A 22,570-nucleotide genomic window follows, 5' to 3' on the forward strand; every position below is an offset into this window, starting at 1 on the left:
GTCTTGTCAGAAAAAACTGAGGGAGGACTTCAGGAGTCAGCCCTGTGATTTGGACAAATTAGCAAACTGTTACAACACACACTAAGCTTATGTTGCAGAATATACTTATTATTAATTATTATTATAGGATAACTTTATAGATGGCATTAGTTAGTAAGGTACAAAGGGCCATAATAATCAACACCATCCAGTTTTTTTGCACTGCGTGGCAGCAGAAAGCAGCTGGATTGTACTGCTCAATCAGGCCTTTAGTCCCCACCCCCCACCAAAACAATTTCCTGTTAAATTCTTTAGACCAGATCTTGTTGGAGAAAGAGCAGAAGGCCAGAAAACTGTGGAGAGTTTGAAGTTCCCACCACACCTCTAATTTCTACACTGTTATCACCAAGCAAAATATATCAAATGTCACATCAGGCAAAAAATATAAATTGCTCATATAAATAGGAGTTGCAATCAACCATCAACTAATTCTGATGCCTAAAAAGACTGGAAAAAGTTCATAGAAAATGACTTAATCTTATTCTTCAGGGGACATACAGAGGAGAGCCACATTAGTTATTACAATTTTAAAAAATGGAAAAGTTCTCATTTTATGTTTATTTTAATGATACTTAAAGTGTTTTAAATAAAGTTACTGTGCTGGCAGGCTGAGATGTGTTACCTGAATGCCCAGTCCTCCACCTTTGGGGAAAATGTCAGGCTCAAGATGCAAGTCTACTTCTCTCCCAGTCAGAAGAATGCCGAAGATTAATCTTTATTCAACCAACTGGACACATAGGATCTCCATAATCCTCCCTAATTCTTCTAGAACCTATTCTAAAGCCCTTTAAAGTCAGTGGGAATATTTCAATTGGCTTCAATAAACTTTGTATCAGGTCTTTCTTCCTCTAGTAGAAACCACAGGCTTTAAAAACCTATTGTTCCCACATAGCGTCTCCATAAATCCCATGGTGGTCTAAGCAGTTATAACTCTATCTTACTTACTGCTAATGAAACTTCTGAAAGATTATACATCAGTTAATGCTCAATGATAACAGAGAAGCCATTTCAGCAAGAGTAGAAGAAACTGATTTCAGCAGCTATAGTGAGCAGTAAACTGGCAGATCTTAAAGTGCAGGTTAACGCCAAAGAATAACTATATAAAAAAAAGGTACCTTATTTCTGAACACATCTGCTCCAAGTGTGTATTCAGACTCCCATCTCCTGGCTTTAGGGACAAAATAGTTTTGCCCCCTTTTTTCCCTCCTTTTAGCCTTGCAGAAGCCAACACAGCGAAAGAGAGGGATTTTATTCCTTCCTGTGCATCATTAGCAGAGTTGTTTACTAAGTTCCAGTCAATTGCACCTGTGCAAATCAAGCCAACACAATCAGTGCACAGGTGTCACTGAAGGCATAATTTGAAGGCTATGGGGCTATTTGGGCCTGCAAGAATTTTTATTACATGGGACAATGTACAACAAGAAAAGAACCCACACAGACTTTCTGATCACAGGCTGAGTATACAGAGCTGGTTGTTAGAAAAAAAACCTTCACTTTTAAAATGAGCACAGTGGAGAGGTTGCAGGAGGCAGCCTATGGGTAGGCAGAGGCAGCAGGTCCAAACCCCTTTGCCTGTGATGAGTGGCTTACACTGCAGTCTGCCCCAGTGAACGGGGGCTAGATAGAGACTGGGCAGTAGCCTAACACTGAGGTGAAGTGGGGATAGTAGGTGGGGGTTCCCTTGGGAGGGGGAGACCCAGAGCTGTGAGGAGTTACTGCCAGGGGGCAGCACCCAGACAACAGGGCACCGGGTCCAGGAGGGACATGGAGGCCAAGCAGCAGTGGGTCACTGGCCTGCAGACGGCGCTCCAACGGCTGGAAGAGCTAATTCCCTGGACGACCAGAAGGAGGCGCCGCAGGGGTGAGTCCTGTTCTTCTACACACAGGATGCATTTTTAGTTGCTTTGCAGAGCTGAACCCCCTATAAGGGGATGAATAATTTTATCAGCACCCTGTCACTAAATTTGAAAGCTAAAGTCTGCAGAATTGCACAAAAATCAGTGTGAAATTAAAAAATATGGCAAACACTTTACATCGCAAACATTCTTACACAAGGCCTTGTGTGCCACTCATGTCCAATTTAAAGACTTTCATAGTGCTTTGTATGAATTTCATTACAAAAACGAACTTTATATTGTCATTCACGCTATCTATCTAAGGCAGTGTTTTCCAAACTTACAACACTTACGTACCCCTTTTGAGACATTTGTCTTACCGGCGTACCCCTTCTCCGATGAAGATAATTTGGGGGGTGGGTGAGGGTGGTAGCCACATTTTTATAACACACTCCTAATTTGTTTCATTCTGGATTAAATGTTTATTAGAAATAAATACAAAATTATATTACATACAGTTGAAACAAAACTTTTAATAGAAATAATAGTTACATATAGAAATGAAATAATTAAAATAATAGAAGCGAATCAACAGTCTGGCAGAACTGTGTGTGTGTATATATATATATATATATATATATATATATATATATGGTGAATTCGTATCATTCTGAAATTAAAATACGCTGGTTTGGTTAGGTTAGTGAAGAAAGCACTAGTTTTAATACTTACTATTTCGGTATTGAAAAATTTTCAGTACAAACCAAACTATTCAGTGCGAGGGATGGAACTGCTTTTGACCAGACACTATCACGGGGATATCTAGCTCGATGTTTGTGATCTTAAGATGAAGATGGGGCTCCACATCAATACGATGATTTTGGTTTTTTGTTTTGATGCCAACAAGCGCAGAGAATCCGATCTCGCACAAATACGAGGTAGGAAAAGGCAGAAGATACTTCACAGCTTTGTCCGATAGAGCTGGATATTCAGAGCTAACCCCCAACCAAAATGATGTCAGTGTATTTTGCTCAAATTGTGTTTTCAGGAAGCTATCTGAAGCCAGCTCCAAGAGCTGTTCTTCTGAAGCAGAGAGGTTATTTGGAAATGTTTGAACATTGATGATAAAAGGGTTCCTTATCCATTCAAAGGTGCCATCCGGTTCAGGGAAATACTTACAAAGATCTTTCTGCAAGCTTTCCAAATGCTGCTTCATGGTTTGCAACACATCACTATCAAGTTCATTAGTCGAGTTTATTACTAAGTCATGAAGAGATGGAAAGGAATCCAGTTCACGACGACTAAGACGTTTATGCCACAGTTTCAATTTTGCGACCATGGCGCTCACTTTGTCTTGAACATGGAGTATGGATATGAGTTTCCCTTGCAAGGATAGATTGAGGTTGTTTAAATGAGCAAAGATATCTGCAAGATATGCTAGCTTGCATAGCCATTTCCAGTCGTGTATATGGTCTCGCAGGTTAAAGGTTTCATCTAAAAAAACTTGCAGTTCTTCTCGCAGCTCAAACAGGCGATTCAGAACTTTTCCACGTGAAAGCCAACGCACTTCAGTGTGAAATAGAAGTTGTGTGTAATCACTGCCCATCTCATCACAAAGCTGAGAAAACAGACAGGCGTTCAGTGGGCGGCCTTTCACAAAATTGATTATTTTCACAGCTTCATCCAGTACTTGCTTTAGATCTGCCTGCACATTCTGGGTGGAGAGTGCTTCCCTGTGAATGCAACAATAAATTGATTTTGCTTCTGGTGCAACAGCTTGAATACTTGCAACAACTCCTTTCTTCGAACCAATCATGGCTCTGGCGCCATCCATGCTTATTCCAACACAATAACTCCAATCCAAGTCACTGTTTTTGATAAAGTCATCAATAACTTTAAAAATAGCTTCTCCAGTTGTATGTGTTGGCATAGGTTGGCAGAACAAAATATCATCGTGGACTTCATTATTCAGCTCGTATCTGACAAACAACAAAAGATTAGCTAAATTCACAACATCAGTGGATTCATCTGCTTGCAGTGCGTAGTAGTGACTCCTTTGTACTCTTGACAATAATTGCTGCTTTACATTTTCGGCCATATCTGTGATTCTACAATGAACAGTGTTATTTGAGAGGGGAACACGATCTATAGCTTTGCTAGCCTTGTCTCCAATCATCGCTTGCACCATTACTTTGGCTGCAGGTTTTACTAATTTCTCGCCAATCACGTTAGCAGCTCTGGACTTTGCAATTAAGTACGCCACACTATATGAAGCTTCCAAAGCTTTCATATTTTCACCTCCCATCACATTATTAATTGTTTTCTGGGACTTTTGGAGCTCTTTGTGCCTATTTTCGAAGAATTCTACAGGTTTTTCCCTCATATTCTTTGTTTGCTATCGAAATGGCGTTTTAGGTTGGATGGTTTCATACTTTCATTTGTGAGAGTCTCGTAACAAATCACACATAGTGGAACAGGCTCTACCTCATCGCCAGTCCACGAAAATCCCAGTTTAAGATATTCTTCAAAATATTTGCGGGCTTTTTTCGTTTTCTTTGCAGCTGATACGTTCAATAAACTTACAGATGGTTCACATGGTTCACTAATTTTGTCGTCACAATTGTCTGATGTAGCCATATCACTGCATTTTTCAGCATAATTATCACTAAGATTCGTATTTCCTTCATAATTTTCTTTTGTACATTTCAAACTTCCCGTTTTTAGCCAGCGATCCATTGTAAATGGGTTTAACAAAAAGAAAGAGGAATTTTGTATATTAATACACACCAAGTATGTACTTGCCAGGAGTAGTTATTCACTTTTATCTTTTATCCATCAGTATGACTTCTGTGCATGCCACAAAGGCACGTGTATTGCCTGAGCCGCGGTAACACCGCACGCGTGGTTTGTGTTGGCACGCCAGCCGATTTTCACTGGCACACTGCTGCCAGCTGGGGTCCTGGACGCCAGCCCGGCTCAGCCCGCTGCCAGCCTAGGAGAACTGGACCCCCGGCCAGCAGCGGGCTGAGCAGGACCAGCGGCCGGGACCCCGGCTGGCAGGAGTCGGCAGACGGAACCCCAGACCAGCAGCGGGCTGAGCCGCTCAGCCTGCTGCAGGTCTGGGGTCCTGGCCACCGGCCCTGCTCAGCCCGCTGCTGGCCTGGGTGAATGGTACCCCTGGCCGGCAGCAGGTTGAGCGGGGCCGGCGGCCGGGACCCCAGCTGGCAGGAGCTGGCGGACGGAACCCCAGACCGTCAGCGGGCTGAGCCGCTCAGCCCGCCACGGGTTTGGGGTCCTGGCTGCCGGCCCGGCTCAGCCCACTGCTGGCCTGGGTGAACGGGCCGCGTACCCCTTGAAATCCTTTCACGTACCACCAGGGGTATGTGTACCACACTTTGGGAAACACTGATCTAAGGTATTTAAATGACTGCCATTACTGTGGCATCACAGCCTCACAATCTTTAATAAAAAAAATGCTCTTCCTAATGAAATGTACTTTCCACAACACCCCTGTGAGGTAGGGAAATTTTATTATCCCCATTTTACAGATGGGGAACTGAGACACAGGCTATAGCTGTGACATACTATGTAATCGTGATCTTACATATAACTCATGCCTTGTAAGGTATCAGGGGAAAGGTTATGATCTGCTGAAAGTCATTTCTATATCTATGTATATCATTAATGCATATGAAGTTATGAGAATTGTGTTGTATGATGGTCACTAAAACATGCTGTAAGTTGGGGTATCAGCCAGATATTAGCTCCCCAGAGGCAACAGCAGGGGTTTCAAACAACTTCTCAACAACCATTGTCCAGCAAGGGAGCTACAATCCAACGACTCACCTGCATGAGGCCACACCAGGGGAATTGTTCAACCTTGCCTGGAGCCTCAGCAATGCCCCCACACATGCCTGGACTTGTGCTCTCCAAGCACATAGGACTGAGGGTATAAAACAGACACAGTCGTCACATCCTTGGCCTTTCTCCTTTACCCACCTACGCTGCAAGCAATAAGGACACTCTGAAGATGCCAACTGAGGGGACTGGCCCAGATTTCAAGGGTAAAATCTGTTTACTATGGACTTCAATATCCAGTGGGGTAAGAAAAACTGCTTAATCTAGATGTTGCCCAGTCTAATAGGGTTGAAAATTTAGACTGTGCGCTTATATTTTATTTCTTTTGGTAACTAACTCTGACTTTTTGCCTATCATTTAATATCACTTACATTGTATCTTTTGTAGTCAATAAATTTGTTTAACTGTTTATCTTTACCAGTGAGTTGGTATGAAGTGTGGGGCAAATCTGCTCAGGTTTTGCAAAGGTTGATGTATATCCACTTTCCATTGATGAAGTGGTGAACCAATTAATAAATTTGTACTACTCGTCTTGAGCAGTGCAAGACGGTATATTCCTGAGGTACAGTGCTGGGAGCTGGGGGGATTTGGCTCTGGTGCCTTTCTCTGTGTGATCCATGAGTGGCTCTGGGAGCATTCATGCAATATAGCTGGGTGTGGGGCTCCACATGTGGTTGTGCTGAGTGATCACAGCACCTGGAGGGGTTTACTGCTTGTCACTAGCAAGGCATTGTGAGAGACAGGCCAGGCTGGAGAGAGTTCAGGGGGCACAGCGGTCCCACAGTTCCAGGGTGTACCCCAGGGATCCCGTCACAATGTCTACACTGCAATTAGACACCCACAGCTGGCCTGTGTCAGCTGACTCGGGCTCACAGGGCTGTACAATTGTGGGGTAGATATTTGGGCTTGAGCTGAAGCCTGGGCTCTAGGACCCTGTGAGGTGGAAGGGTCCCAGAGCTCAGGCTGCAGCCATAGCCCAAATATCTCCTCTGCAATTAAATAGCCCCTTAGCCCAAACCAGCTGGCACAAGCCAGCCGCAGATGTTTAATTGCAGCGAAGACATATAGAGGCCTGCATCCACAAAGGGACTTAGGTGCTGCAACACCTCATTTTTAGGCACCTAGAAAAACACTGGGATCCACAAAACCTGAGTAGGGTGCTTAGACTCTAGATACAATGAATGGGAAGAGCTAGGGACCTAAGAATGCAATCCACAAAAGCCAGTATGCTAGGTGGGGAGATGCCTAACCTGGCCAATGGGAGCTGTTGAGGGGGAGGATGTCCTAAGTCCCACCCCTCTCACAGCAATAGGCACCTATGTCTGGGCTGCAGGGAGGCACCTATTTTTGCTTGTGATCCACAGCCAGGAACCCTCTTGGGGAGTCAGGTGGCTTAGGTATTTTAGGAGGAGGTGGGGCAGTGTTTCCTTTGTAGCCCAGTGGTTAGAGCACATATCTGAGTTGTGGGCGATATAGATTCAATTCTCCCCTCAGCTGGGCGGGGGGAGGGGGGGGGAGAATTTGAACAGGAGAGTGCTCTAACCACTGAGAAATGGTATAGTCTGATGTAGGGGTCTCATGTTGAAGCTGTTCAACTGTGTATAAATAAGTAAAGAGTCAGTGGGCTGGCCAGAGCGAGTAGAATAACTCTATAACACATGGAAGACCAAGGGCCCAGTCCCACTGCTCCAATGACTATTTAATTATTTATACCTGGTGAGGTAGCTTCAACATGAGAGACTGAATGAGCCCCACATCACAATATCCAATAGCTAAGTGGCTAAAAAACTCTCCTGAAAGGATTTGAATAGGGGTGTCCTACCTTTCTCCATGTCAGGCAGAGGGGAGAATTGAACCTGGGTCTCCCACATCCTGGATGAGTGCTCTAACCACTGGGTCAAAAAGTCATAAGGGCAGAACCACCACCTGATCCTACTGCCAGATTCTGAATGGGGCTTGCTGTGGTAGGCATGCTCAGCCCGCTTACCAGATTGGGCCCAGCAAGTGAGATGGGTGGGGAATGCTTTACTCACCCTGGAACCTAGGTATGAGAGAAGTGTCTGGATGCCTAGGGGGAGGCCACAGTGGGCATGCCTAGAGTCAGAAAGGTAGATGCCCAGGAGACTTCTACAGTGAAAATTTGAGCAGTAGCCAAGTAGGGTTTTATGGATTGCCCTTATATCTAACTCTGCGACCTAAGTTCCTTTATGGGCCTGGGCCAGAGAGACTAAGTGGCTTGCCTAAGATCACAGAGGAAGTCTGTGATGGAACACAGAGTTGAAACAACATTTCCCAGGTTAGCACCCTTAGCCACTGGCCCATCTTTCCTCTGCAGCAGCCTGTTTCTAAGAGTTATACTCATCCAATCAGGAAACAGACGCAGCCCACGATTTTGCACAATGACTTGCAAAGTGGGGGTAGTTGGATATGCGGTTTTGGTTTCAGACCCATCTCTAATCTATAGCAAAACATAGAGGTGGGACCCATTAATCTGAGCATATTCCTACATGAAGAATCAATCAGGTGGAAAAGAAATTGACAAAGGAAATGTAAGCACAAAATAAGTTTCCACATGACAGCTGGCCCAGTGACCAATTTACAGCATCCTCTCCTCAGAAGAGACAGTTTGAAGAATGTGACATCCATTACTGCAAGGGATGGGCGAGAGAAAGCAGAGGCTGGGTGTGATTCCAAGTGTTGCTAGCATATTTCAGAAAATTACCATCAGTGCGATGACTTTCTGTAGCATGGGTTAAGGGGATGTGGAATTCCTACTGAGCCTACATTTTGTTCACTTAACTCTTCTCGCCTCCAGAGGGGACATAATTCCCTCTGCAACTGCTTAGGAAGGCAAAAGAAAAATGTTGACTAGAGCTTAGAAGAGGAAGTGGCTTATTTACCATGATTCTAATCATGGGAACTACACTCCCTGTCTCCAGTAACCACAGCAATAGTGTCAAGTTGGAAGCCAAGTAGCTGGTTAAAGAAATTGCTGAATCACACCAGTCTCATACTGCTTGCTTAATTTCCCTTACACAGGCATATAGCAACCTTTCTTGACAGACTGGCGTGTTTATGTGTTTCTCCTAGAGACCCACTGCCCAAGGCATTTATAGCAAAGCCGACTGGGCCATAATCTGCTCTCAGTTGTACCCCTACAACCATATAGACTGTGAGAGGTTGGCATAGTAACTGAGAGCAGAATCTGGCCTGCACTATCTAAAGACTGCCAGAGGCCATCATTAGTGGTGAAATGTGAGGGACACGTTTATCATTTCTTGGGATTTATTGTCAGGGGACTTATTTTGTCTATATAAAATGATGAGAAAATAGGGTTATGAAACGAAATGAAAATGTGTTAATTCCAATTCAGCATCACAAATGCCAGGAGTCATAATTATGTAACCTTATCAAATGACATTTTATATTTCTAGTGCAATGATTGGTACTATCAACTGCTTGAATTAGCTATTCCTAATTAGCAGTTGAAATAACGTGCTTCTCAGTTAATCCCTTCCTTTGCTTGGGTGTTTCCAGGGCCCTGTTTGGATCCCAGCGTAAGTCAGAGCAGCTTCAGGGCCACTGTAACTCTCACTCTATTTCCCATGGTTCCTGTTGGGCCTTGGGAAGCACAGAATTTCTGTAATGCGGTGCACTTCAGACACACCCCACTCTGCCCCAACATGCCCCATGTACCAATGGCTGGTAGAGAGCCAGTATAGAACCTTTACGCTAACTCTGTGCTCACCAGGGAGGCCTCGTGTGCAGGAAGGCCATTTCCACTCCCTTTCAAGCTCTTTTATGCTGCCAGAGCGGCTTACAGGGACCTTAGCTGAGAATCAGACCAAATGGATCTCAAGTCAGAACTGGGCCACATGAAAGATACTGGATTTCCCACTCTAACACAGCATCACTCGTGCCCTATAAGACTTCAGTATGGGCTCTTTCTTCTTCTTTTTTAATCAAAGATGAAATAAAAAGAGTTTAGAAACTGGGCAATTTGCTGGGTGTGCTGTGTTCATAACAGTTTTGAAAAACAAAAGCCCTGAGTAGATTTTTAAGGTTTTTTTTGGATAGAGATTACATTTGAAGTTTATTAGACACTACTAGCCTAATGCTTTTGTTTGGCTGATGCAGAAAGAAGAGAATGATTAAAAGGTAATGGGAGAATAGCCGACAATAGTGTTGAAATGGACACCCTCTGTTTGGGGGCACCAAATAAAATTAGCCTGAAAAATAACCAAATAAACCTCCTCCCCCTCATCTTTTTTTTTCTCTTTAGACAAGGGCAGAGAAGAATATTTTAGAGATTTAAGGCATCATTTGTTTATATGGTCATATTGTAATCATCTGCAAGAAGCTAATGTTACACGGCCCCAGTTTTCAAATGATCCCCTACCTTGTTGTTTATAAGAAGTAAAGCCTGAAATTCATAATATGCCCTGGCTGTTCCAAAGGGACAGGAGGGAAAGGGCTGGTGAGAAAGGGAGGAGGAAAGAGAGAAAGGTCAGCTCCCTTTTTTAAGAGTTTCTGAATTTGCTGGAATCTTTCAGAGTGTGGGTGGTAGGTATATCAGCTGACACAGGGAAGTGTAAGCGTGAAGCCGGCCACCCAAGGCCTCGGGTCATTGCTGACACGCCAGATCTCAGAACTTGGGAAGGCACCTGCTCTCTTGCCAAAACAAACCATCTCCTGCTATGGGCATACTTTAAAAGACCTGCCTTTGTAAGCCTGGGGAAAGTGGGATCAGGGAGGTGGGGGGAATTAGCAGGATGTGTGGGGGCTTTTGGTTTTACTTAAACTGTCTCAAATAACCAGTTTACAATGCAGTGATGTTCTGAAGAATTTATTAAAGAAAAAAATAGAAGAGGCCTGACTCCAGATCTGGTGAGCATTAATATGCATCATGCTAGAATTTCATGAGCCAAGCGAGTTTTGTAGCCCTTGCTCTGGTGGTCCTCTGCTGACAGGATCTCAAGCCGCTATTTGTTATCTTTAGGCCTGATAAGTACATCTGGTTTTGATTCAGGTGGCCGCGAGCTTGTCTCAGAGTTGAAAAGGGTGCTTTGCTCAAATTGAATTTTCTCACAAATTTCAAACTGGGATGAGAACCAGGAGAAGCCAGGCCCTGTCACACAAAACCCGTTTTGCTCGCTTGGCCCTTGGGCTCGTAAAAACCTGGCACAAATCACTTTCACCTGTTTGGCTAAGTGAGTACATGTTAAAAGTAATAAAAGCTATTAGTGCAATCAGATATTTCTCTGCATGTGTTCTGATGTAAACGAGGGGTGAACTCTTATCGACCCCGCCTGTCGCATATCTTCCTGTGCCCCTGTAAATTAGTTACAGAGGGGCTGCCGGTTCTAAGCTCCCTTATTCATGGGCATCGTAGGCAGGCAAGGGGACGCTGTGGGTGTGGGTGAGATGTGTTGGTATCCATAAGGCAGTTTAGGAAAGGACAATGTGAGATACTGTTTAAGGTGAAAAGAGCAGGGGAAGCGGGGGATTTTGTTGTGCAAGGGCATGCCATCATTTCTAGATCTGTGTACACCAATAATAAAAATGCCCCCATCTCTCATCATAGCCATAACCGGGTTATAGAGACTGGGGTCCTCATCCTGCAATCAGATTTGCACATGGCTCTGCCCACACCAAGCTCCGTTGATTTCAGCAGAGGTTGGTTTAGGCACAAGATTCTTTCTGTGGGGATCCATTTGTAGGATTGGGGCTTTGGTGGTTAACTCTTTAGATACTATAAAGTCTGAAATATCACATTGTTATAAACAATTTCAGATGCTATTTCCTGTTGTAATATATTGTCACCTGCGAACAACTGTTTTCCTTTGCAACTTATATGTAAATCTAGCTTGGGCTGAAGCTTAGAAGAGGAAGGATTTAACAGGCTTCTGACACCAAATGAAGTTTGGCAACATCTCTAATCAACTTCATTCTGGCCATATTTTTTATTTCCCATAAAATGCCAGCAATTTCAGTGGTGATTTCTGTGCATATGAAGCCTGTAAAGTGCTTTTGGATTCTTTCAGACAGAAGGCAGCATAGAAAAATAATCATATAGTACATTTTTTATCATTTATTTACTCTCAGGTTCGGCAACTTTCAGGGTGGAATGCAAGATATTGTAATTTGATTTAGCATTTGGTTGTTTTTTTCTTTCTTTTTATGTTGGTTTATTTTGTATTTCTACTTGCAGTGCCTTGGCTTATGCTTTCCATTGCAAGTAGCTAAATCAATGTATTAAATTAATGAATTAACTGTATTTGATGTATATTTTGTGCCAATTACTATACTCTAGTCTCGGTGCACATACAATACAAAAATTAACTCCTAGAGCAGAATAATCATCCAAATTAATATAATACTTTAAAAATTACATTAAAAGCAGTCTCTAACCTAGAACTGGTTGAAAAAATAAAGGGGAAAATCTTTTCTTGAAAAATTCTTTGAATTCCCCTGCCTTCCTTTCAAAATTCGAAAGTTTGAAAAGTTTGAAAAATTTGAAGCAGTTGTATAGTTGATTGGAAAAACAAAGGGAAATTTTGGGAAATTTTCACTGATATTTCCCCTAGATTTTTTTTTTCAAAATTTGAAATATTTCTGATTAAATTTTAAAATTTGAAAAAAAAAATGGATCAGCTGAACTAATTTCCTCTACTTAATTCACTCTCCCACCAAAAGCATAAGAAATAGATTGAGTCTGGTTGCTTTGCTGGCTGGTACACACAGAGAGGAGGGCACAAGTGGCCATCCTGCCCCTGGGCAGCAGCTAAACAAATGCAATTCCTGTGCTTTTTGGAGGTAGGTGCATCTCTAAAGAAGTGTATTGTGAGCACACTCCACCAGGGTACCAGAGTTCTGAGGGGGGATTCTGTTCCTCTTTAGCAAGATTACTATTATTATTATTGCCCACATTTTGCTAGGTGCTGTACAACCGCAAATGAAGGCACGTTCCCTGTCCTGGTAAGTTCCTCCTGAATTCCTACAGGGTGTACGGCTCTGTGCCCCACACAGTGTGGGCCAGTGCCTAAATGCATGACTGAGCTTTGTATGAACGGAGAGGCTGCGAGTATGTCTGGGGAGACAACCAATGTGTCCTTGGTTGAACCAAGAGGAGAAATGAATTCCACCATCCAGGATTCTCCACTGAACATGCCCTACCCTGTTTAAATCTAAGGACTGTTCCGTGAATATCCCAGCTGATCTCAACCTTTGCAGCTGCACCCAGGGGAGCACACAAAAGAGCCAGTTGCAGGTTCCTGATTCTAGGCCACTTTACTACTTTAGAGTATCTACTCTGACCATGCCTTCTCCATGCCCATAACATGCCTCCTCCACCAGGAGCTACGGGGAAGAGGGTATGCAGTACTGGCTGTGCCAGCTTTATGTCTTCTGGGGAGTCTCTCACACTGGGGAAATCCTCAACTAGGGAAATGTAATATTGCAAGATGTCTTGTTTACATTTTTTGGCATGTATGGAGACTAATATTTTGACTATTCCAGTGCCATTGACAGGGCTGCTGACCCTGTTCATTTAGAATCTTAGAATAAGGGCTTTCAGACGGAGTTTTGTTAATTTCTGCTGGATGTACCGTTCATTCAAAAACGAACAAAAACGGAAGTTAACTGTGCATTCATTTACCTCATCAAGGCTGTTGTCATGCATCTGCAGCCAGACAGATCGAACCCAGAGCACTACAAAGGGTGTGAATTTCCCCCCCACTCATTTTAATTTAGAAGCTTAATTAGCAGGGACAACGAGTCTCCCTCTCTGAAATACAGACCAAAGCCACATGAATGTGCGGAATACTCAGTGAGGGCCTGATTCAGGCACCTTTATTCATGTTAGCAGCCCATGTGGAATAAGTCTCTGCTCACCATGAGTAAAGGTGTCAGAATCACACCCTTCATGATTGGGTTGCAGAAATCTGATCAGGTAGCTGCTCCTATCACAGATTTCTGCTGTTGTCCTCCTGAGCACTCATGCCCAACCTGATTACCAAACCTGTACTGCTGCCTTCTCAAATCCTGAATTCATGATGTTCCTTCTCAGCCTTTGCCAGTTTTGACCCTCTGTGCTCACTTTGCAGGTGCACTCTCGCATCCTCCTGGTTCCAGCTCTAGCCTGTGCCTTGTAGGAAAGAATAGCAAGAGCTGAAAAACAAAATCTATTTAATTTCTACCATGGGGATGCTGCCCCCTGCTGGCCTTTCTCAGCCAATCCAGCTGTGGCTTTGTATTGGGTCTGCCCTCTGCCCCGCACATAACATTTCCCCTTAGCAAAATGACAGGAAGGGCTACAAAGTTCACAAAGTGGTTTCAAGAGCAGTACATCAAGGAGACAAGCAGCTCACCACAAGTTCACCATAAAATTACTCTCAACATTGCTGCTGTCTCTTTTTTTTTCTTTTTTCCAGATGATCTTTACAAAATGGATGGAATAAGGGATTGCTCAAGAGATTTAGAGACTTCTCCCTGTAGGTCATTGTCTCAAATACAGCCAAGGTTAATAGAGACAAAAAGTTACCATTTGAATAGCAATCAGTAAATTTATGTCAATTGGGGTGGAGGTCACAGTCAAGCTCCCAGTGGCAGGAGTTCACAACACAACACCTACAAGTATATCACACTAATCCCCACACTTCTCAGCACTCTTTGCTGAGGGGACAAGGAAAGAATAAGCCATGGAAACTAAACTACCCTCTCACCCTGTACAGTATATTGGGCAATAGGCACATTGGCAGAAAAGGGTGTGTACCTGCTTCTGTACCTGATCTGCAGCTAAAGATACAGCTTCAGCATGGCTGTCAGAGGTGCTTCTCAAAAGCACTAACATTCACACAAACACACACACAAAATTCAAAGAAAACAAAATAGGGAGGCAGTGTCGACTAGTAGATAATAGAGCTCAGTAGAATAGGTCTCAGGAGACCTAAATTCTATTTCCAGTTCATTCACTGGTCTACTGGGTGACCTTTGGCAAGTTATGTCACCTATCTGTGCCTCAGTTTTCCCATATGTAAAATGGGGATAATGATACTTGCTTCTCCTTTGTAAAGTGGTGTATAAAAGCTAGATATTATTACTTTAATGCTAAATTCTTTCTATTGTCTCTGCTTAATACTAAAAATCAGAACCCATTTTAAAGGTTCCCCATACAGTGGTTCCCAAAGTGGGGTTCACAGAACATTACAGGGGGTTCGCAGAACGTTACAGGGGGTTCGCCAGAAAAAATTCACTAATGGCGGCCAGAGGACCCCGGGCATTGGAGGCAGCAGGTGGGACCCAGTTGCAGGGCAGACAGCCCGAGCCCCAGGAAGAGCGGGGCCGGGCAGTTGGGGCTGGCAGCCCGAGCCCTGCCCCTGTCAGCGGGGGAGCCGGCAGCCCGAACCCCAGCGCTCCGCGCAGGGCTGGCAGCCCAAGCCCCAGGAAGAGTGGGGCCGGGCAGTTGGGGCTGGCAGCCCGAGCCCTGCCCCCGTCAGCAGGGGAGCCGGCAGTGGTTCCGGACTTCCAAGAGCTATGCAGAGCAAAGCAAGCGCATCCATCACACTGAGGAAATTTAAACTTAAATCCCTGGAAATATTCATTTTTAGGAGGGGGTTCACAAGATTTCACAAATTAGTGAAAGGGGTTCACGGGCTGTTAAAGTTTGGGAACCACTGCCATAATAAAATCTTTGCTTCTTCAGTAACATATCTTCCCATGCTGAATAATTTTCTTCCTTAGCTTTCTTTCCCTCAAATATGTTTAGCCCAGCCACAGTCTAAGAATATAATCAAAATATTCAAGGTATCAAGAAAAAAATCAGATTAAAAAATTGGAATTGGCCGTAAGGGGTCATAGCCACAGAAAACCTACAGAAGCAGCAAGTCTGTAAAAGCTTTAAAAGAAAAACATTTCAAAAAGTGAATGAGTCAAACAAAATAGCTGGTGATTGATAAAGTCTTGTAATTGTAAAAAGATAATTAGAGATGTTTGTCTCTTAACCCAGCTTTTTTTGTTCTGTACAGAATCTGGTATTATTTGACTCCTATCATTTGTCATTTCAAAGGATAATTATCTGAAATTCTAATTAATAATTACTAATCTAATGTAAGGTTTACCAAACTAAATAAAAATTAATAAATAAACAAGTATCTACTTTTCAAACCACAGAAAGGAGCTGAAAATGGCAGATAACAGGAAAGAAGATCAGAGTGGGGCAAAGGTATTTTTTATTATCCATCAAATAGACTCCAACAAGATCCATACAGGTAGTACTATATAATATTAAATCATATGTATGGCCCTGATTCTGGAAATCATCCCTATTCAAGAAAGCACTTAGGTATGTGCCTAGCTTTAATGTTAATGGATTATTTTTCCATAAATTGACTTGTGTTTTACTTGTTTCTATGTTTTAAATGTATCTTTAATGTTAAGCAAATGCTTAAGTGCTTTCTTGACTAGGGACCTGTGCCACATATAGAGGTGAAATGCAAATTTCGGAAAACACTAGTGTATTTCAGGAACAAAGTACCTAGGGGCAAAATGCTGGAAATTCATATCCTGAACATGAAATCTGTCTTTTTTTTATTCATCCTAACTCTCTCTGTAGCTAAGGGGTAAAAGGGTAATTTAATATTTCCAAATGAAAAAAAACAACTTCAAATGAAAATATCTCCACGGGAAAAATTCCATTGCAAGGTCAACCATCTGAAGACACCAGAAGGGAAAGAAAAAGAGAAGGTAGAAAGTCAGAAGAACAGCTTACTTTTTCTGTATGCTAAATTGTTCTGGCTCTTCTCTTCTTTACAAGTCTATCTATGCATGATGGGCCTGATTCAAATCCCATTACAGTCAATGGGAGTCTCTCCATTAAGTTAATGAGCTGTGGATCAGGCCTAACAGGAGCTGTTTTTCTCTGTCTAGAGGTGGGACCACACAAAAAATATCCATATACTGTTCACAGTACTTTACACCCCCCCTCCTCCCCGATCTCAAAGTGCTTTAGACAGCAATAACTTAAGCCTCACAAGTTAGACTTCTGTGAGTTAATTATTCCCATTTGAGAGGTTAAGTGATTTGACTAGAGTAACATAAAAAGTCTCTTGCCCAAGTTGGAATAGAGCCCAGGTGTCCTGACCCCACAGGTGTGTTTTGTTCACAAAGCCAGCCTTTCACTTCAAGGTGGACTTGCATCAGGAGAAACTCTCAACATGGAATATGCTCAAGGGATGGGTAAATTGGGTTGATTAAAATAAGAATTAGTCCTTGAACCTTCACCCCAAACTTGAACCCAGCCTTTTTTGTGGCTTGAAAGTGTATGATTGACCTAAAAATAAATAAATTAAATAAATAAATAAATAACTATTCCTTTCTGTCCATCTCTTCACTTTCAGCTTCCAGGCTGTCTCTGGGGCTATAAGCATAAGCACCACACACAAAGTTTTCCTTGTGGCCTGCTTTGAGTCACATGGGATTACTAGTGAGAAAGCTTTTCTTCACATACCCAAGACATTTGGATATTTCAGAGACACTCTGAAGGAACATCCAGACATTTACATGCCTATCCAAACAATGGCCTTGTCTACACTGCACAATTAAACCAATATAGATTAATAGATTTTAAGGCTTCAAGGGATCATTGGGACCATCTACTCTGATCTCTTGTATATCACAGACCATAGGACTCCTCATATGGAGATTCTTATTTGGGTATGAGAGTGACTTTTTTGGTTTAGTTTAACCCCCTTTCCCCAGAGACATATCAGAAGAAGATTATTCACATAGAGGGTAATGCGGGATAACGATAGGAGTTTAATTTCTTATCTCAGTTTATAATCGGAAAAAAATTCCTGTCTCGATAAGGCCAAAAAAGTGACAAAGCCCTGGAGCTTCATCTACTCCTAATTTTTGCCAGAAGAAAACGCTGCTACTTAATAAAGCATTCAAAATTGTCACACAGAGACTGAATTCAGTGCTACCTTCTGGATTGTCTTGGCCTATCATCAGTATCCGCTGAAGGCCCTGAAAAGTAGTTATTAGCCAGGTGGGATCAGCCCACCAGGTTGAAGACTCTTCTGACCTTCCTCTCTCAGTGCAGGGCAGTCAGGGACTGCACAGGCCTGTAACTTGAAGCTTTGTGAGGCCATAACTGACTAGTGCAGTGGTTCTCAATCTTTCCAGACTACTGTCCCCCTTTCAGGAGTCTGATTTGTCTTGCGTACCCCCAAGTTTCACCTCACTTAAAAACTACTTGCTTACAAAATCAGACATAAAAATACAAACGTGTCACAGCACACTATTACTAAAAAATTGCTTCCTTTCTGATTTTTACCATATAATTATAAAATAAATCAATTGGAATATAAATATTGTACTTACATTTCAGTGTATAGTACATAGAGCTGTATAAACAAGTCGTTGTCTATATGAAATGTTAGTTTGTACTGCCTTCGCTAGTGCTTTTTATGTAGCCTGTTGTAAAATGAGGCAAATGTCTAGATGAGTTGATGTACCCCCTGGAAGACCTCTGCATACCCCAAGGGTATGCATACCCCTGGTTGAACCACTGGACTAGTGGCTATCAAGTGACTTTTGGAAAACATGTTGTGTTGTACTCATCTGTACCAGTGCTTTGCTCCATGTTATAAAATACCTTATAAAGCCAGAGGAAACAGCAAAGCTTTTGAACGGTGTTTTGAAAATGCATATTGCTGTAGTAAGATTGAGTGAAAGAATCAAAGAATGTGAAAATCCAGTGATACAGGCTCTTCCTTTCCCTGGGATGTAACCTGAGGCATACTTAGCCACTGATCCCACAATGCACATAAATACATGCTGAACTTTAATCCAGTGAACAGTCCCATTGGACTTCAATAGGTAAAGTTATGCACATGCTTTAAGTGCTGGCGGGATCGGGGCCCGCAGTGCACAGGCTATAGCAATCAGAGTTCCAGGGCTGATACCTCTCCTCTCCATTGATCCATGCTGAAAATGAAAATGTTTTCTGATCCTCTGTATGACAGCAACGTGCTTTTGCTTTTTGGAGAAGCCAATATTCCATAATGCAATATGCAGTGAAATAGCAGTGAAGTGTTACAAAAACCCAGAAGAAACAAAACTGCACTCAAAACAGTGCTGTGGGGCAGATTTGTTTAAATACATACATTAATTAAATATAAAATTTGTGACAAGAGAGCACAACTGTGCACAGAGGGGTGATGTACAAGGGGTTACAGTTGAAAAGTTGAATCCTAATGAAGTCTGGAAGACTTTAAATCCAAACCAGATCCAATCCGATACCTAGTTACCAGCTCGTTTAAGGTGGTGTACAAGAACGTACTTATCTACTGGGGACTGGAAGAGAAAGTGGAATAGTATAACTTGTGCTTTATAAACCTGTCTGGATATTTTTGGCATGATTATTAAATTAAAGTTATATTAAAATGAAACACTTTGCTATTTAGCTTTCTGCCTGACTGGCAGCTCTTGCTACATAAATCTAGTTGGAGAAAATTGGCCCATTTGAATTGGATGTGACATTTCTGCACCATCAAGAAAATGGCTGCACATTTTTTAAAATTGTTTCTCTTGCATATAATTTTTAAACAGCTTTACAAAAATGTTTTCTTTGTTTCACTCCTGACTGAATCAAAAATGCATGTTAATAGTTGCCAATTGGCATATGCTGTAGTCATTCCAGCAGACAGCAATGGGAATGTATGAAGTGGTTTTTGGAAGAACTGCTCTTTCTTGCAGTGTGCACTAGACTTTGCATAGTTTGAAAGAGATGCCTTTTATTCCCTACAGACCAATTTCCTCAGTGCAAGAACAGAAAGAGTTTCCTAACTGGGGAACACAAAGATTTAACAAAAACGCTCTCACACATACACTCATTTTATAATGTCCATTGCAAGTGGGTAAATAACTTTTACCATTACACTGAAAGTTAAGTGACTTATGTTTCCCAAAGATCTTGTCTGTGAATAAAAAGTAAAAGTTGCTTGTTGCTGTAGGCATGTATGGTATTTGTTGTATCTTGTGGCTGTAGGAATGTCAGGATCTCTCTCTCTTTCGCACACACACACACACACACACACACACACACACACACAGATTATGGTACAGTTTGTTGATTCTTGGTTATGATTTTAAAAGTAATTATTTCACTTTTTGCCGCTGTCATTCAATTATTCCAATCTAAAATTCCTCTTCCCCCCAAAATTAGTAGTACTGAAAGACAGAAATTGTGTTTGTCCACTGAAAGTAAAAAGACAGCCAATTGTTCAGTGCTGTAGAGCCACAGGCAAAAACGATGCAAAAACAGCAGGCTTGCTGCAGTTTCATAGCTAGAAGAGGGAATATGAGTAAACTAATAAATGCCATTCCACCAGACCTGTGCTGACCTTTGACATTTTTATGCTGCAGGAAGGAAACAAACAAGGAAGTAGATTTAAAAAAAAGAAAAAGAAAAGCCAGATCAATTTTACAAACAAAGGGTGGGGGAAAATGAATGTTTGCCAGATGGAAAAAGAATAAAACAAATAGGGAAACCAAGGTAGGATGGATAAGTGACTTGACCAAAGCCTCGGAGAGAATTAGAGTCAGACTAGGACTAGAGTGCAGGAGTTCCTTGTTTTCAGTCCAATGTTCAGTACACTAGCCTCTCACACGATTGAGCAGACCCTTCCTTATGGATGCTGGCCACAGCAGCTGCTCAACAGAGAGCTGATTCAATTTCAGGCATTGGTCAAGAGGGAGCCTGTAGCAATCCATTGGCAGAAGCCTGAGTAGCAACCCCCAATCTCAAATTGGCCTAGGGACCCACTGTTGTGGGTTTCACTGCTCCTAAGGCCAAGCCCTGGGCAACTGTAGGCGAGCTGTGAATAACCCTTGATTTTCAGCAAAAATCACCACAACAAACTTTCCACCCCACATTTACATGTTCAAGGCCATCTCTCTGGTAAAAGGGCTAGAGATTTACTTTTCCTTTAATACTGATATTAGCCTTGACAATTTTAAGATCCCCAAATTAAAGTTTGTATGAGCAGCAGCGGCATGGCTATGGGATTCACAGGCCACAAAGTCTGGCCTCTGCTGGGATTAAGGGGAAGAATGAGTATAGCTACACCTCTTAATTGTGGCTGAGCTGCCCTGGCGTGACAGTATTAGGAGTAGGCTAGAGAAAATCCCTGATTAATCCTGAGACCCCAATGTGCAGTCTAAAGGCAGCTTTCCCAGTCTCATTATCCCTGGCCTAACAGGGAAGAAGCAATAATGTAAGGAAGTCTTTTAGCAGTTTTAAAAATAAAGCCCTCCATGTTCCCCTCCAATTCCACTGCTGGAGAGGAGCTACACTGAACAGACGTGGGGTGAGAGACACAGAGGGTGATTTGCAGCTCACATGGACGTACCTGTGCCACACGGCTTCAGCACCAGCTGCACAAGCAAGGATGTACCCAGGGAGAGCAGACAGACTTGTGCAACCCATGTGGAAGAGTGCACCCTAGCATCCTCACTGCTATCTTTAGTGAGCCAGCTACATTACAACTAGCACCAGTGTGTTTACCTGAGCTGTGTAGATGCAGCCTAAGGTAATATTGACAGAGTCAACTTTAACTTATGCTTTTCCCCCTTTCAGTATGATTAGCTTCCCTGCTCCCAAGGAGGTTCAGGACAATGGCTGATGAGGGGAGCAGGGCTGATTAAGGAGGAAATATGGGGGCCCCATGAGCTGTGTGGGATATTGGCCCTCCTCACAAAATCCCTACCCCTCCACTGCAAAATATAAACCCTATCCCCCTTCCTGGGTTTCAGAGCCCAAGTAGGAACATCTACAGAGCTATTTTTAGTCCTGTACTGCGAACCCCGCAAGCCCAGCTGTAGACCTGGGCCCTGAGACTCACTGCTGCAGGTGTTTTTATGTAGCTATACCCGACATGAGCCTGATCCAAAGTCCACTGAAGTGAATGGGAGCCTTTCCGCTGACCTCAATGAACTTTGGACCAGGTCTTGTACGGTTTATTTTCAGAAGTGCAGAGCATCCCTAGCTCCCGTTGACTTTGAGTGGGGTTGTGGGTGCTCAACACTTCTAAAAATCATTTCCTGAGTGCTGGAAATCCACAGGAGCCACAGTCACAGGCCTGAAGGACCAAGCCCCCTGCATTTGCCATAGGAGTAGCAAAACAATCGCGCCCCAACCTCTGCACAGGACTGGGTATGATCTGGTGATTATACACCTCGACCCCAATATAACGCGACCCGATATAACATGAATTCGGATAGAACGCGGTAAAGCAGTGCTCTGGGGGGGGGCGGGGCTGCGCACTCCGGTGGATCAAAGCAAGTTCAATATAACGCGGTTTCACCTATAACGCGGTAAGATTTTTTGGCTCCCGAGGACAGCGTTATATCGGGGTAGTGGTGTATTATACAAAGCTTCTTTTTCTGCATCTTATTCAGACCTCCTTACTCTCTCTTTGAATAAGCCAAGCTCACCACTGACTCTTGTTGAAGTCAATTAGAGCTCTGGCCGCCTAGGAAATAAGGAATGCTGAGTAGGGCCCTTTGTGCCTGTGTTAATTTTTATTTTCCAAAACATACAATAGGCACATGACAGCGCTCCTTTATAAATGTATGGTCACGCTTTCTGGTGCCTATGAATCTTTTCCAGAATGAAAGTTGCATTAAAAAAAATAGAATGTGAGTTAAAATATAAGTAAATTAAATTATTCTGTTATTATTGAGAGAGCTAGAAAGGCCAAAATGGGTTATTTATTTAAAAAATATAGGTTGGGTTTAAAAGTTATAATTTAGCTGTAACAGAACAGTTTATCAGA

The 22,570-nt window shown here is 42.8% G+C and overlaps 1 pseudogene; it reads right to left on the reverse strand.

Annotated features, from left to right (window-relative positions):
* Window positions 1-2,646: 2,646 nt before the first annotated feature.
* LOC135873699 (zinc finger BED domain-containing protein 5-like) lies at window positions 2,647-4,610 on the reverse strand (annotated as a pseudogene).
* Between the last annotated feature and the right edge of the window lie 17,960 nt (window positions 4,611-22,570).

Source organism: Emys orbicularis, chromosome 2 (genome assembly GCF_028017835.1).
Source record: "Emys orbicularis isolate rEmyOrb1 chromosome 2, rEmyOrb1.hap1, whole genome shotgun sequence".
Classification (NCBI taxonomy): domain Eukaryota; kingdom Metazoa; phylum Chordata; order Testudines; family Emydidae; genus Emys; species Emys orbicularis.